This window comes from Ranitomeya imitator, chromosome 10 (assembly GCF_032444005.1).
Source record: "Ranitomeya imitator isolate aRanImi1 chromosome 10, aRanImi1.pri, whole genome shotgun sequence".
In the NCBI taxonomy this organism is placed as follows: Eukaryota; Metazoa; Chordata; class Amphibia; order Anura; family Dendrobatidae; genus Ranitomeya; species Ranitomeya imitator.
In genome coordinates, this window is record NC_091291.1 from 137,443,337 (window position 1) to 137,457,391 (window position 14,055).

Here is a 14,055-nt window from a genome sequence, read left to right on the forward strand (position 1 = left end):
CCCGTGTGTACAGCTATAGACAGGGGCTTGTGAGCCCCCCGTGTGTACAGCTATAGACAGGGGCTTGTGAGCCCCCCGTGTGTACAGCTATAGACAGGGGCTTGTGAGCCCCCCGTGTGTACAGCTATATACAGGGGCTTGTGAGCCCCCCGTGTGTACAGCGCTGTACAGCTATATACAGGGGCTTGTGAGCCCCGGGTGCAGCCTCCTCCGGGGGCAGCTGCCGGCACCAGCACCGCGGAAGCTCCCGCCGCCCCGTGCAGGCACCGGAGGAAGGAGCCGCCCCCTCTGTCGTGCGGCGCAGTGGTAGGAGCCGGGATCACAACAAAGGAGAGCGCCACATAAAAGCCATAGAAGCGGAGGGAGCAGCAGCGACAGCACCGACCGCACCGGCAGCAGCTACCGGCACAGCACGACAGGCGGGGAGCTGGCGCTCTACTCCATCACCAGGTCCGGCAGGGAGCCCGCAGGTAACCGGAGGATGAGGGGCAGCAACGGCGGCGGCAACTTCTGACAACTGTGAGAGGGGGCAGCGGAGGTGTGCGACTGTACGGGGGCAAATACCTGTATGTGACTACGGGGCAACTGTATGTGAGGGGCAACTATGTGACTGTACGGGGGCAATTACCTATATGTGACTGTACTGGGGAAACTGTGTGTGAGGGGCAATTACCTATATGTGACTGTGAGGGGCAACTGTGTATGAGGGGCAACTATATGTGACTGTACGGGGGCAACTGTGTATGAGGGGCAACTATATGTGACTGTACGGGGGCAACTGTGTGTGAGGGGCAACTATATGTGACTGTACGGGGGCAACTGTATGTGAGGGGCAACTATATGTGACTGTATGGGGGCAACTGTATGTGAGGGGCAACTATATGTGACTGTATGGGGGCAACTGTATGTGAGGGGCAACTATATGTGACTGTATGGGGGCAATTACCTATATGTGACTGTACGGGGGCAACTGTGTGTGAGGGACAACTATATGTGACTGTAAAGGGGCAACTGTGTGTGAGGGGCAATTACCTATATGTGAGGACAGGGGGAGCTGTAAGGGTGTAAGGTGTACCTATATGTGTGTATGGAGTATCTGTGACTATAGGGGGATCTATATGTGACCGGGTGGGTGAGGATGTAGGGAGGATCTATATGTGACCGGGTGGGTGAGGATATAGGGGGGGATCTATATGTGACCGGGTGGGTGAGGATATAGGGGGGGATCTATATGTGACCGGGTGGGTGAGGATATAGGGGGGATCTATATGTGACCGGGTGGGTGAGGATATAGGGGGGGATCTATATGTGACCGGGTGGGTGAGGATATAGGGGGGATCTATATGTGACCGGGTGGGTGAGGATATAGGGGGGGATCTATATGTGACCGGGTGGGTGAGGATATAGGGGGGGATCTATATGTGACCGGGTGGGTGAGGATATAGGGGGGGATCTATATGTGACCGGGTGGGTGAGGATATAGGGGGGGATCTATATGTGACCGGGTGGGTGAGGATATAGGGGGGGATCTATATGTGACCGGGTGGGTGAGGATATAGGGGGGGATCTATATGTGACCGGGTGGGTGAGGATATAGGGGGATCTATATGTGACCGGGTGGGTGAGGATATAGGGGGATCTATATGTGACCGGGTGGGTGAGGATATAGGGGGATCTATATGTGACCGGGTGGGTGAGGATATAGGGGGATCTATATGTGACCGGGTGGGTGAGGATATAGGGGGATCTATATGTGACCGGGTGGGTGAGGATATAGGGGGATCTATATGTGACCGGGTGGGTGAGGATATAGGGGCATCTATATGTGACCGGGTGGGTGAGGATATAGGGGGATCTATATGTGCCTGTATGCGGTATATGTCGGCGTGTGTGTGAGGCTATAGGAAATCACTATGTGTAAGTGCAGCTATCGGAATATAGGGGGACTATATGTATCTGTATGTATGGAGGTGTAGGGGCGCTATGGATTCATAGGGGGTTACTATATGTGTGTGCTGTGCATCAGGGCATAGAGGGGAGATATATATTATGGATAGCAGTGTACAATGTATACACTCACCTACACTTATAGCCCCTATAACCTCATACACTCACTTGCATACATTGGTGTCTACCTATGTATACAAGTGAGTGTGTGAGGTTATAGGGGGCTATATGTGTAGGTGAGGGTACACATTGTGGGGTCCTCTGTGTGTGCAGGTAGGAGGGTAAAGGGGGCTATTGTCTTGTGTATGAGCGTATTGGAGGTAACTGAAGATACACAATGTATAGGGGCAATTACTGTAAATGTGTCATTGTCTGGGGGCTATAGAAGAGCCGGTGTTACAGGAGGTTATCGATGTATAACTGTATGTAAGCGGGATCGTATTAGTGTAAATGAGGGTCTGGGGGCTAATAGTGAGGGTCTGGGGCTTATATCCATATAGGTGTGTACATGAGCACATGCAGGCGTGCGCCGTGCAGGGGTTATTCCCTTACGTGTAGGAATGTATAGTAAGAGTTCAATCTGTACGTTTGGATGGATACGGGGGTTTATATATAAAGGGGCTTATAGATCTGGACAGAGTATACATGTGACGTATAGAGAGGAAATACGCGTACAAGTGCGTATATATACGGTATATAGTACTGTACATGTATAACAAGGGCAGCAGGTCTCAGGATACTGGTGCTCTGCGCATGAGGGCTGTAGGGTTCTGCCGTGTGTGTGTATAGGTCAGACGGGGTCACAATAATCCCACAATACTCCATGTCCCTGCGGGATAATGATAGTATACAATACTGATACTATAATACCGCATAATACTGTATGATACTATGTAACACCACTAGTAATAATACTATGGGCACCGAGAGCCGGAGCTGCGGAGACACCGGAAGTTTGTGCTGAGAGAAGTGCAGCCTCCTTTGTCTACAGAACCACATGGACGGTATAATGGGGGCTCTGCTGCTTTATAGAGGGGCAGAGCCACATGAACGGTATAATGGGGGCTCTGCTGCTTTATAGAGGGGCAGAGCCACATGAACGGTATAATGGGGGCTCTGCGGCTTTATAGAGGGGCAGAGCCATATGGACGGTATAATGGGGGCTCTGCTGCTTTATAGAGGGGCAGAGCCACATGAACGGTATAATGGGGGCTCTGCTGCTTTATAGAGGGGCAGAGCCACATGAACGGTATAATGGGGGCTCTGCTGCTTTATAGAGGGGCAGAGCCACATGAACGGTATAATGGGGGCTCTGCTGCTTTATAGAGGGGCAGAGCCACATGGACGGTATAATGGGGGCTCTGCTGCTTTATAGAGGGGCAGAGCCACATGAACGGTATAATGGGGGCTCTGCGGCTTTATAGAGGGGCAGAGCCACATGAACGGTATAATGGGGGCTCTGCGGCTTTATAGAGGGGCAGAGCCATATGGACGGTATAATGGGGGCTCCAGTATATTATAGAAAGGCAAAGACTGAACCGAGATATTTTAAAGCCCATTATATTTTTCCTCCCGGTTCCCCAATATATACCAAATTTTGGGGGCAAATCTGACCCAGGATTAATAAACCGAATCTCCTGTGTCCCGGAATAGTGTCCCCAAATATACTGTCTTTATACAATGTATATAGATATAATGCCGCTATGTAACGTCTCAGTACATAACGTCTCCATATAGTGTCCTGGGATACAATGTCGCTGGATATTTTGTATCAGGATGAAATGTTTGGATATATATACACTCTCTGTCTCGGTGTGTGTGTATAACGTACTCTCTGTCTCGGTGTGTGTATACCGTATTCTCTGTCTCGGTGTATACCGTACTCTCTGTTTTGGTGTGTATACTCTCTGTCTCGGTGTATATAATCTCTGTCTTGGTGTATATACTTTCTGTCTCGGCGTGTGTATACCGTACTCTCTGTCTCAGTGTATATACTTTGTCTCACTGTGTATATACCGTACTCTCTGTCTCGGTGTATATACTTTCTGTCTCAGTGTGTGTATACCGTACTCTCTCGGTGTATATACTTTGTCTCGCTGTGTATATACCGTACTCTCTGTCTCGGTGTATATCCTTTCTGTCTCGGTGTGTGTATACTTTACACTGTCTCTGTGTATACCATACTTTCTGTCTCGGTGTATATATTTTCTGTCTCGGTGTGTGTGTGTGTGTGTGTATACTTTACTCTGTCTCGGTGTATATAGTCTCTGTGTATACGGTACTTTCTGTCTCGGTGTATATAGTCTCTGTGTATACGGTACTCTGTCTCGGTGTATATAGTCTCTGTGTATACCGTCCTCTCTGTCTCGGTGTATATAGTCTCTGTGTATACGGTACTCTGTCTCGGTGTATATAGTCTCTGTATACGGTACTCTCTGTCTCGGTGTATATAGTCTCTGTGTATACGGTACTCTGTCTCGGTGTATATAGTCTCTGTGTATACCGCCTCTGTCTCGGTGTATATAGTCTCTATGTATACGGTACTCTCTGTCTCGGTGTATATAGTCTCTGTGTATACGGTACTCTCTGTCTCGGTGTATATAGTCTCTGTGTATACCGCCTCTGTCTCGGTGTATATAGTCTCTGTGTATACCGTCCTCTCTGTCTCGGTGTATATAGTCTCTGTGTATACCGTCCTCTCTGTCTCGGTGTATATAGTCTCTGTGTATACCGTCCTCTCTGTCTCGGTGTATATAGTCTCTGTGTATACCGTCCTCTCTGTCTCGGTGTATATACAGTAGTCTCGGTGTATACCGTACTCTGTCTCGGTGTATACACTCTCTCATTGCTCTTCTGGGTATCCTGCCCGGCTCGCCTCCTCCCGGTGTCCTCGCACTCGCCTCCTCCCGGTGTCCTCGCACTCGCCTCCTCCCGGTGTCCTCGCACTCGCCTCCTCCCGGTGTCCTCGCACTCGCCTCCTCCCGGTGTCCTCGCACTCGCCTCCTCCCGGTGTCCTCGCACTCGCCTCCTCCCGGTGTCCTCGCACTCGCCTCCTCCCGGTGTCCTCGCACTCGCCTCCTCCCGGTGTCCTCGCACTCGCCTCCTCCCGGTGTCCTCGCACTCGCCTCCTCCCGGTGTCCTCGCTCTCAGCTCACTGTGGGGGTCCCCGCTCTGGCAGTGGATGGGCTGCGGTGTAACATGGGTTTATCACACTGTCCTGACATCTCGTCACGCGCAGTCTATGCCTCTTATGTCCATGTCTCCCATTCTCGGTGCCCCCTGTGACTTCCCCTCCTGAGTGGGTGCCGTGCCCACACCCCCCGTGTAATCCAGTGTTTGACCTCCTTACGGCAGCGTGGAGACTGTGTGGAGCTTGTGTCTTCTGTACCCAGTGACATGCATATTAATGCTCCGCCGGGCTAGTTACTGACTTCCTCTCATTACCCTCATAATCACATTTTAGCCTTTGCAATTACCACCGATGCTGGATCCCCTGCCATACTGCCCAGTCTCATCCTCCAGCTCCCTGGTGGCTGCAATGGAAGCCTCTGTCCTTCAGTACCAGCTCCATTGTGTCGGCTGCATCCTCCATGAAGGGCGAGGATCCCAGTCTGTGCCGCTCCGTCCATAAGTAATGGCTGCAGGAAGAGAAATCGGGTTTAACCCCTTCATTTACCACTGTGCTGATGTCCAGGAATACAGCTAAAGGGTGCACAAGTGGCAGTGACCCCCAGACCTGCTGCTGGAGGGGGGCAAAAAGTCTCACTACCCCTAAGAGGCCATCAGTAATTTCTAGATGAGGGACCTAGGACAGTTTTTGCATTGGGGCGAAACTACATAGTCACGGGGGGAAATCAGTAATTTGGGAGCAATGGTGACAACTGCAGAGATGGCGCTGGTGGCTCTTAGATATTTGTGCAAAGTGAGACCATAGGCGTAACCTGAAGTTCATGGGTCGAAATGCAAAATCTCCAACAGGGCTCTCAAATGTAATAGTATTGGTCCTCCCCTAGTGGAAAAAAAAAAGTTTTTGACCCTCCGGAGGTTCTAACCCTTGCACCAATATGGTCGCACCCTTGACATGGACTACATGTAGTTTATTATTACTGTTTTCTAAGACTTTGGAGCTCGGCACACAACCTTGTGGAACCCACCACCATCGTCTACGATTTGTTTCCCACCACATTAATGTGCGTCCAGACGCAGAGGTGCAGCCGGATGATGGATCCTCCCACCTCCAGGCTCAGGAAGCTTCTGGAAGCGCTTTCTTCTGAGAGTATTTTGGAAATCTAAGGTGGCATCTGAAATTTTTTTGCAACTCTTCCAAGAGTCCAGAAGGTCGTCCCTTTTTGTTGGAGTCTCCCAGAGGAGCTGATAAGTTGTGTTTATTATTCAGACCCCACATCAAATTTAGCAATTGCCTGACGATTAATTCCAAGCTTCAGCTCCTGAGAATAACATATCCGTCAGTAGCTTCTTGCTGATGGTTTCCAAGTTACGGAACATAGAAAAAGACCTAGGTAGTAAGTGGCTGTTGGCTGACTTCTCCTTTGTGTAGTTATTGGTTAATGCATTCTCCGCAGTCCATACAATGGATATAAGTTTAGTTCTAGAAGTGGCAGAACTTTGTAGCCATGTCATTCATTGACGGATCTTATACAAGCTGCGGATAATAGAACGAGTCGCTGGGAATGTTTTTCTGTTATTTCCTTATATACGAGGACAATATGAGGAGCGACCATGATGACTGATTGTCTAAGGTCGTCCGGACGGAGGCGGTAATATCTGCTGTCAAGGTCGTATTGTGTGTGGTTTCGCTCGCAGAGTCTTTTCTCATGTAAATGAACCTGTGCCGGCATCAAACCCGATATTTACATTGAGCGTTCGGCTCGGGGAATCAATTAAGCCCGAGCGACAGATGCCACGATTATATCGGGACTCGTGTGTGTGGAATACATAGAATTCTTCTACATTTTTCTTATTTTAGGCAGGAAACACTGCCACCTTTGTTCATTGATGGGGTCTGGTATCGCAGATCAGTCCACATTTTAGGGAAATAGAGTAATTTTTTTTTTAATCTCAACAAAAACTGATTTTTTTTTTTTTTGGGGGGGGGGGGGCATTGTCATCTCCAGAATAGTTTACAGTTGGTATTGATGGGCCGTGGGGTGCCATTGTTGTAACACCCCAAGCGGCTGTGACGTAGTTCTGGGACTGCAAGAATCAACATCAAGTCTCTTTGGTTCCTACCCCTGCCATCATAAGACCGTAAATACACAGTGAGCCATCCTACTGGCACCTAGAAGTGCCAGTGCTCAGTTCTTCATGCTCCTCAAGTATCCATAGTTCCCACAACCCAAGCATCAGGGCGCCATGTTTCTAGGATGTCAACCTTTGCTTTTATTCTCTTACTGGCACCTAAGACTCAAGCACTGACTCGTTCTTCTCAAGTTTCCATAGTCCTTGCACCATGGCCCTAGGTGACCGTGCACCATCTATCTGGCACCTGAAAGGTCAAGTCTTAGCTCTTCTGGTTCATAAGTGTCCAAAGCCTGAAACCTTTATTTCAGTACCCCAAATCTTAGTGTACAATGCTCGTGCCATCTAACAACGTCAATACTTGATTGTTTTTACTCAGCTAATGTAGTTAGTCCTAACACCCATGCACCAGTGCGCAATGTTACTGGAACTCTGACTATATAGTGTCCATCTTACTGGCATCTAAAACGTATAATGGAAGATTCTTCTGACTCGTCAGGCGTAGTTCTAGCACCCACATGTCAGTCTTCCAAGGTTCTAGAATCATGAATTTAGAATGTTCCGTCCTACTTGGAAATTAAAGGATCAGTGCCAAATAATTCTTCTGGCTTCTCAAATATCTATAGTCCTAACATAGAAGTACCATTGTTCTAGAACTTGGATAATATATTGCCATCCTACTGGTACCCAAAAGGTTTGATGTTAAATTCTTCTATTTCCACAAGTGGCCGTAGTTCTAGCACCAAACACCTGGGTACCACTGTCCTGTGTCCCAGAGGTTTCCATCTTTCTGACCCCTGAACAGTTTTGCTCCATTCTTCTGGCTTCACGTATCTAGTTTTGACACCTAATTACTAGCATACCATGGACCTAGAGGACCAACTATAGTCTACTACCACCGAAAAGGGTCAATGTTCGATTCTTTTGACTTCACAAATGTGTATAGTCCTAACATACCATGTGCCATGATCTCCGAACCCTTACTATACAGGGTGCCATCCTACTGGCATCTTAAAGGGTTAGTGTTCGATTCCTCAATGTCCATAGTTGCCACACGTGTGTGCCATTCTTTCATGGTCCAACCATTATGGTTCCATCATCTTAGGTCCCAGAATGTGCCATCCTGCTGGGACCTAAAGAGTCAATGTTTGATTCTTCTGGCTCATCAAATCTCCATAATTCCAACACGCACGTTCCATGGTCAAGTGTCCACGGTTCTAAACACCGTGTGTGTCATCCTGCGTCAATCTGTTGGTCAAGTGTGCGATTCTGCTTTCCCGATGGTGTCTTCAGTTCTAGTTTGCTAGAATTGGGTGTTCTAGGACCTCAGCTACAGAGCGCGCCATCACACTACTGCCAACAACGGTCTTCTGTAATATGGAAGAATCCATGGTGGTGAGCCATAGGGACTCCATGTGCCGCTCTCCTGTGTGCCTGAGGGGAGGTTGTAGCACTACATGGGATTATATAATTCCTCCTGAAGTTATCCAGGTAAAACAATAATGTCCATTGCATGCCGACCATGTCTCGGGCTTTCTGCTTCCCTCCAGTTTTTTCCAGCGTCCACAGCGAGATGTTATGCAGTGAATGCAATCAGAGGAGTCTGTGACCGACCAGGAACATCTCTTCATCATGTGGACGAAGGCGCTGGGGGGATTTTTATTATTCTGCCTTTCGCTTTTTCAATAGTCCAAAAATTATCTGCACATGTAGGAGGGAAGCGCTGATTCCTCGCATGTCCTGGCAGCCTGATGGAGCGTCCATCTTCAGAGGACCCGGCAGGAGCATTGCAAGGGAATTAAAATTCTTGCTTCCCGGTTCCTCTGCAGATGACACAGCAGCAGTTCTCATAGGATCCTTTCTAACTAAAAGGAAGTTTCAAAGTCGTACTCGCCAACTTCTCCGAAACTTGTTGGTGGATCCTGGAGAAAGTGGAGATCTCCCCAGGACTCTTGAAGAATGGTCAGATCTCCCAGTCCTGCTGACGCCTTCAACAAAGCTGTGTTACCACAAGGTTTCTTCTGGGCCAGCATCTCAGGAAGTCACATCCAGACAATTTAGGGGTGAAGATGGGCGGAGAACAGGCATAGATAGTCAAAGCTCGCAAACGAGCGAGTCTTCCGGATCCCAACTTTGGCAAGTATGGTCTGGAATAGACAGATTCTCTTACTCTGAGTAGTAAAACTAGCGTGTTGCCACTTGGAAACCATGAATATAATGCTGTTGATGGATCCAGTATTGAGTAGGATTGTGGCCTGCACTAGATGGTTCCCATTGGTGTTTGGGGACATGGGAAAAACGATGACCTTGACATCCTACAGCTAAACACTGGACCACTAAGGCCAACAATTGGCCATTATGCAAAGACCTACGTGGACCACGGGGCAGTAACCGCCCAATAGCGGGAATCCAAATCTAGGACAATCATATGTTAGCCAAAGAGCAGATTTCTCCCTGGAGGACCCAGCATGTCCAGGCTTTATACAGACTCACCGTTGCTTTAATAGGCATTGTGCATTTCTTTATTTCTCCTGTGGCGGCGCTGTTGAAAAACTTTTTTTTTTTCCCCCAGAACCACAGATGATCTCAGGATCTCCTACGATCAGTCTATAGTTGGTGGACCTTTTTGTCCTGAGTGGACGACCCCTTTAAGGACTTGTTCCCTTTATTGCGTTACAGTAGACGTCTGTTCTCTAAAACTTAATATCCCGCGTTATTACCTTGCTTCAAAGTTCAAGGACGGTATGAGTGACAATGTGTAATTATTGCTAGAAGTAATGAATATAAAGTGAATTATAGATGTAGCACGCATATAAAGTGATACATAATCTTATAATTTGTGCCAGCCTCTCACAGACGCTTCAATATTCTTTTGTGCCGCATATTAATGGGCAGCATCTAAAATATAGGCTTTACGTAAATGATTAGTGACACCGACCACTGCCGGATCGGCTGATCCTAATGGTAAAAGTGGGAAACCTTGAAGATCCAGCCATCAGGTAATACCTCTGCTGGCTGTGATCTGATCACTCCTCCCTGTGCGTTGCCTGGTCAGTATTTCCAGAACTACAGCCTCTATCTTCTCGATGTCTGGGCATGCTGGGAGTGGTAGATTTACAGCAATGGTAAATGAGTAGGAACCATCTGCTGTGGCACAACTACAACCCTCATGATGCTGGAAGTTGTAGTTTTGTAACAGATCAGTATCCGGTCAGTGGCTTGTTGCAACAAGTGGCTATTTAGCTGATAAATGACTACAACTCTCAGCGCGGTGAGGTCAGGGCTGTTGTGAATTCTGTTGTCGGGCTCCCTCCTGTGGTCATGAATGGTATTTCGGCTGATTCTGTCCATGGACTTCCTCTGGTGGGTGTTTCTGAGTTTCCTTCCACAGGTGACGAGGTTAATTCGTTAGCTGGCTCCTCTATTTAACTCCACTTAGATCTTTGCTCCATGCCACCTGTCAATGTTCCAGTATTGGTCTAGTTCACTCCTGGATCGTTCTTGTAACCTGTCTTCCCAGCAGAAGCTAAGTTCCAGCTTGTATTTCTTTGGTTTGCTATTTTTCTGTCCAGCTTGCTATTTTTATTGTTGTCTTGCTTGCTGGAAGCTCTGGGACGCAGAGGGAGCGCCTCCGCACCGTGAGTCGGTGCGGAGGGTCTTTTTTGCGCCCTCTGCGTGGTCTTTTTGTAGGTTTTTGTGCTGACCGCAAAGTAACCTTTCCTATCCTCGGTCTGTTCAGTAAGTCGGGCCTCACTTTGCTAAATCTATTTCATCTCTGTGTTTGTATTTTCATCTTTACTCAGTCATTATATGTGGGGGGCTGCCTTTTCCTTTGGGGAATTTCTCTGAGGCAAGGTAGGCTTTATTTTTCTATCTTCAGGGCTAGCTAGTTCCTTAGGCTGTGCCGAGCTGCATAGGGAGCGTTAGGCGCAATCCACGGCTGTTTCTAGTGTGTTTGATAGGATTAGGGATTGCGGTCAGCAGAGTTCCCACGTCCCAGAGCTCATCCTTTATTATCAGTAACTATCAGGTCATTCCGTGTGCTCTTAACCACCAGGTCCATTATTGTCCTGACCACCAGGTCATAACACAGGGCATACTGGGAGTTGTAGTTTTGCAGCGGTTACAGAGCCGCTGAGTGGAGACTATTTCTGCAGATGCTTTACAGTGTGAAGGTCTGATGTCGCCTCCTTCATCATCTCCGTCAGTTCTGTACGTTTCTGTGAGATCACCGACGGTCTCACATCGAGGATGAAATTATTGATAATTTCCTGTTGCTGCTGCTAATGTGCTCGACTTCACTGCCAGATCCCTTTGTGCGGCCACATATCGACTGCGCAGAACAATGTGCGCTGTGTTCATCGAACTCATAATGGACTGACGCATTTCTGGTCAATATTCACTTAGTTATATTTCCCCGTGTCGTCCGCGGCTCGTAGAATGGCACAAATAATGGAATCTGTTCCTTATTTTTACATATTGTACGGATGTGTCCAGATATCCGGGAACTGAGACATACATTACTTATCTTGTATCATATTGTTCCTTTTAGTTACATCCTGTGTCATACTCCAGAGCTGCACTCACTATTCTGCTGGTGCAGTCACTGTGTACATACATTACTGATCCTGAGTTACATCCTGTATTATACTCCAGAGCTGCACTCACTATTCTGCTGGTGCAGTCACTGTGTACATACATTACATTACTGATCCTGAGTTACATCCTGTTTTATACTCCAGAGCTGCACTCACTATTCTGCTGGTGCAGTCACTGTGTACATACGTTACAATACTGATCCTGAGTTACATCCTGTATTATTCTGCAGAGCTGCACTCACTATTCTGCTGGTGCAGTCACTGTGTACATACATTACTGATCCTGAGTTACATCCTGTATTATACTCCAGACCTGCACTCACTATTCTGCTGGTGCAGTCACTGTGTACATACATTACATTACTGATCCTGAGTTACATCCTGTATTATACTCCAGAGCTGCACTCACTATTCTGCTGGTGCAGTCACTGTGTACATACATTACTGATCCTGAGTTACATCCTGTATTATACTCCAGAGCTGCACTCACTATTCTGCTGGTGCAGTCACTGTGTACATACATTACATTACTGATCCTGAGTTACCTCCTGTATTATACTCCAGAGCTGCACTCACTATTCTGCTGGTGCAGTCACTGTGTACATACATTACATTACTGATCCTGAGTTACATCCTGTATTATACCCCAGAGCTGCACTCACTATTCTGCTGGTGCAGTCACTGTGTACATACATTACATTACTGATCCTGAGTTACAACCTGTATTATACCCCAGAGATGCACTCACTATTCTGCTGGTGCAGTCACTGTGTACATACATTACATTACTGATCCTGAGTTACATCCTGTATTATACCCCAGAGCTGCACTCACTATTCTGCTGGTGCAGTCACTGTGTACATACATTACATTACTGATCCTGAGTTACATCCTGTATTATACTCCAGAGCTGCACTCACTATTCTGCTGGTGCAGTCACTGTGTACATACATTACATTACTGATCCTGAGTTACCTCCTGTATTATACTCCAGAGCTGCACTCACTATTCTGCTGGTGCAGTCACTGTGTACATACATTACATTACTGATCCTGAGTTACCTCCTGTATTATACTCCAGAGCTGCACTCACTATTCTGCTGGTGCAGTCACTGTGTACATACATTACATTACTGATCCTGAGTTACATCCTGTATTATTCTGCAGAGCTGCGCATCAATGTAGAAGCTTAGCTTGTGAATGGATCTACTCCGTAGAAACACATAAAGTAATAGAAAAATATGGAATCTGGTGGATGGAGCTGCTGTCAATCAATAGCTGTGATCTCCAAAGACATTTTCTATAATCTTCATAATATTTGCATTGCCAGTAATGTATTGACTCAAATTTTTTTTTAATTCAGTCTGTTTTAGAGCAGCTGCAATAAAACTAAAAATTATCCTTTAAAACAAAAAATCTGCTGACAAAGTCTTTTAACGCACGTCCTCTTCTCCCATATTATTATTATTATTATAGCACCATTTATTCCATGGTGCTTTACATGTGAGGAGGGGTATACATAATAAAAACAAGTACAATAATCTTAATCAATACAAGTCACGACTGGTACAGGAGGAGAGAGGACCCTGCCCGCGAGGGCTCACAATCTACAAGGGATGGGTGAGAATACAGTAGGTGAGGGTAGAGCTGGTCATGCAGCGGTTTGGTCGATCGGTGGTCACTGCAGGTTGTAGGCTTGTCGGAAGAGGTGGGTCTTCAGATTCTTTTTGAAGGTTTCGATGGTAGGCGAGAGTCTGTGTTGTGGTAGAGGGTTCCAGAGTAGGGGAGATGCGTGGGAAAAATCTTGTATGCGATTGTGGGAAGAGGAGATAAGAGGGGAGTAGAGAAGGAGATCTTGTGAGGATCGGAGGTTGCATGCAGGAAAGTACCGGGAGACGAGGTCACAGATGTATGGAGGACACAGGTTGTGGATGGTTTTGTATGTCATGGTTAGGGTTTTGTACTGGAGTCTCTGGGTGATGGGGAGCCAGTGCAGGGATTGGCAGAGGGGAGAGGCCGAGGAATAGTGGGGGGACAGGTGGATTAGTCGGGCAGCAGAGTTTAGGATAGATTGGAGGGGTGCGAGAGTGTTCGAGGGGAGGCCACAGAGCAGGAGGTTGCAGTACTCAAGGCGGGCGATGATGAGGCCATGGACTAGGGTTTTTGCAGATTCTTGGTTTAGGAATGTTTGGATCTGGGAAATATTTTTGAGTTGAAGTCGTCAAGAAGTGGAAAGTGTTTGGATATGTGGT

At 47.4% G+C, this 14,055-nt stretch overlaps 1 protein-coding gene across 1 annotated transcript in view; it reads left to right on the forward strand.

The window, feature by feature from the left end:
- The first annotated feature begins 339 nt into the window (after positions 1–339).
- The window catches only part of DISP3 (dispatched RND transporter family member 3), a 91,251-nt gene continuing 77,535 nt past the window's right edge, over positions 340–14,055 (forward strand). Inside the window, exon 1 of the mRNA XM_069742827.1 lies at positions 340–470. The gene's annotated coding sequence lies outside the window, so the exon portion shown is untranslated. The remainder of the gene's footprint in view (positions 471–14,055) is intronic.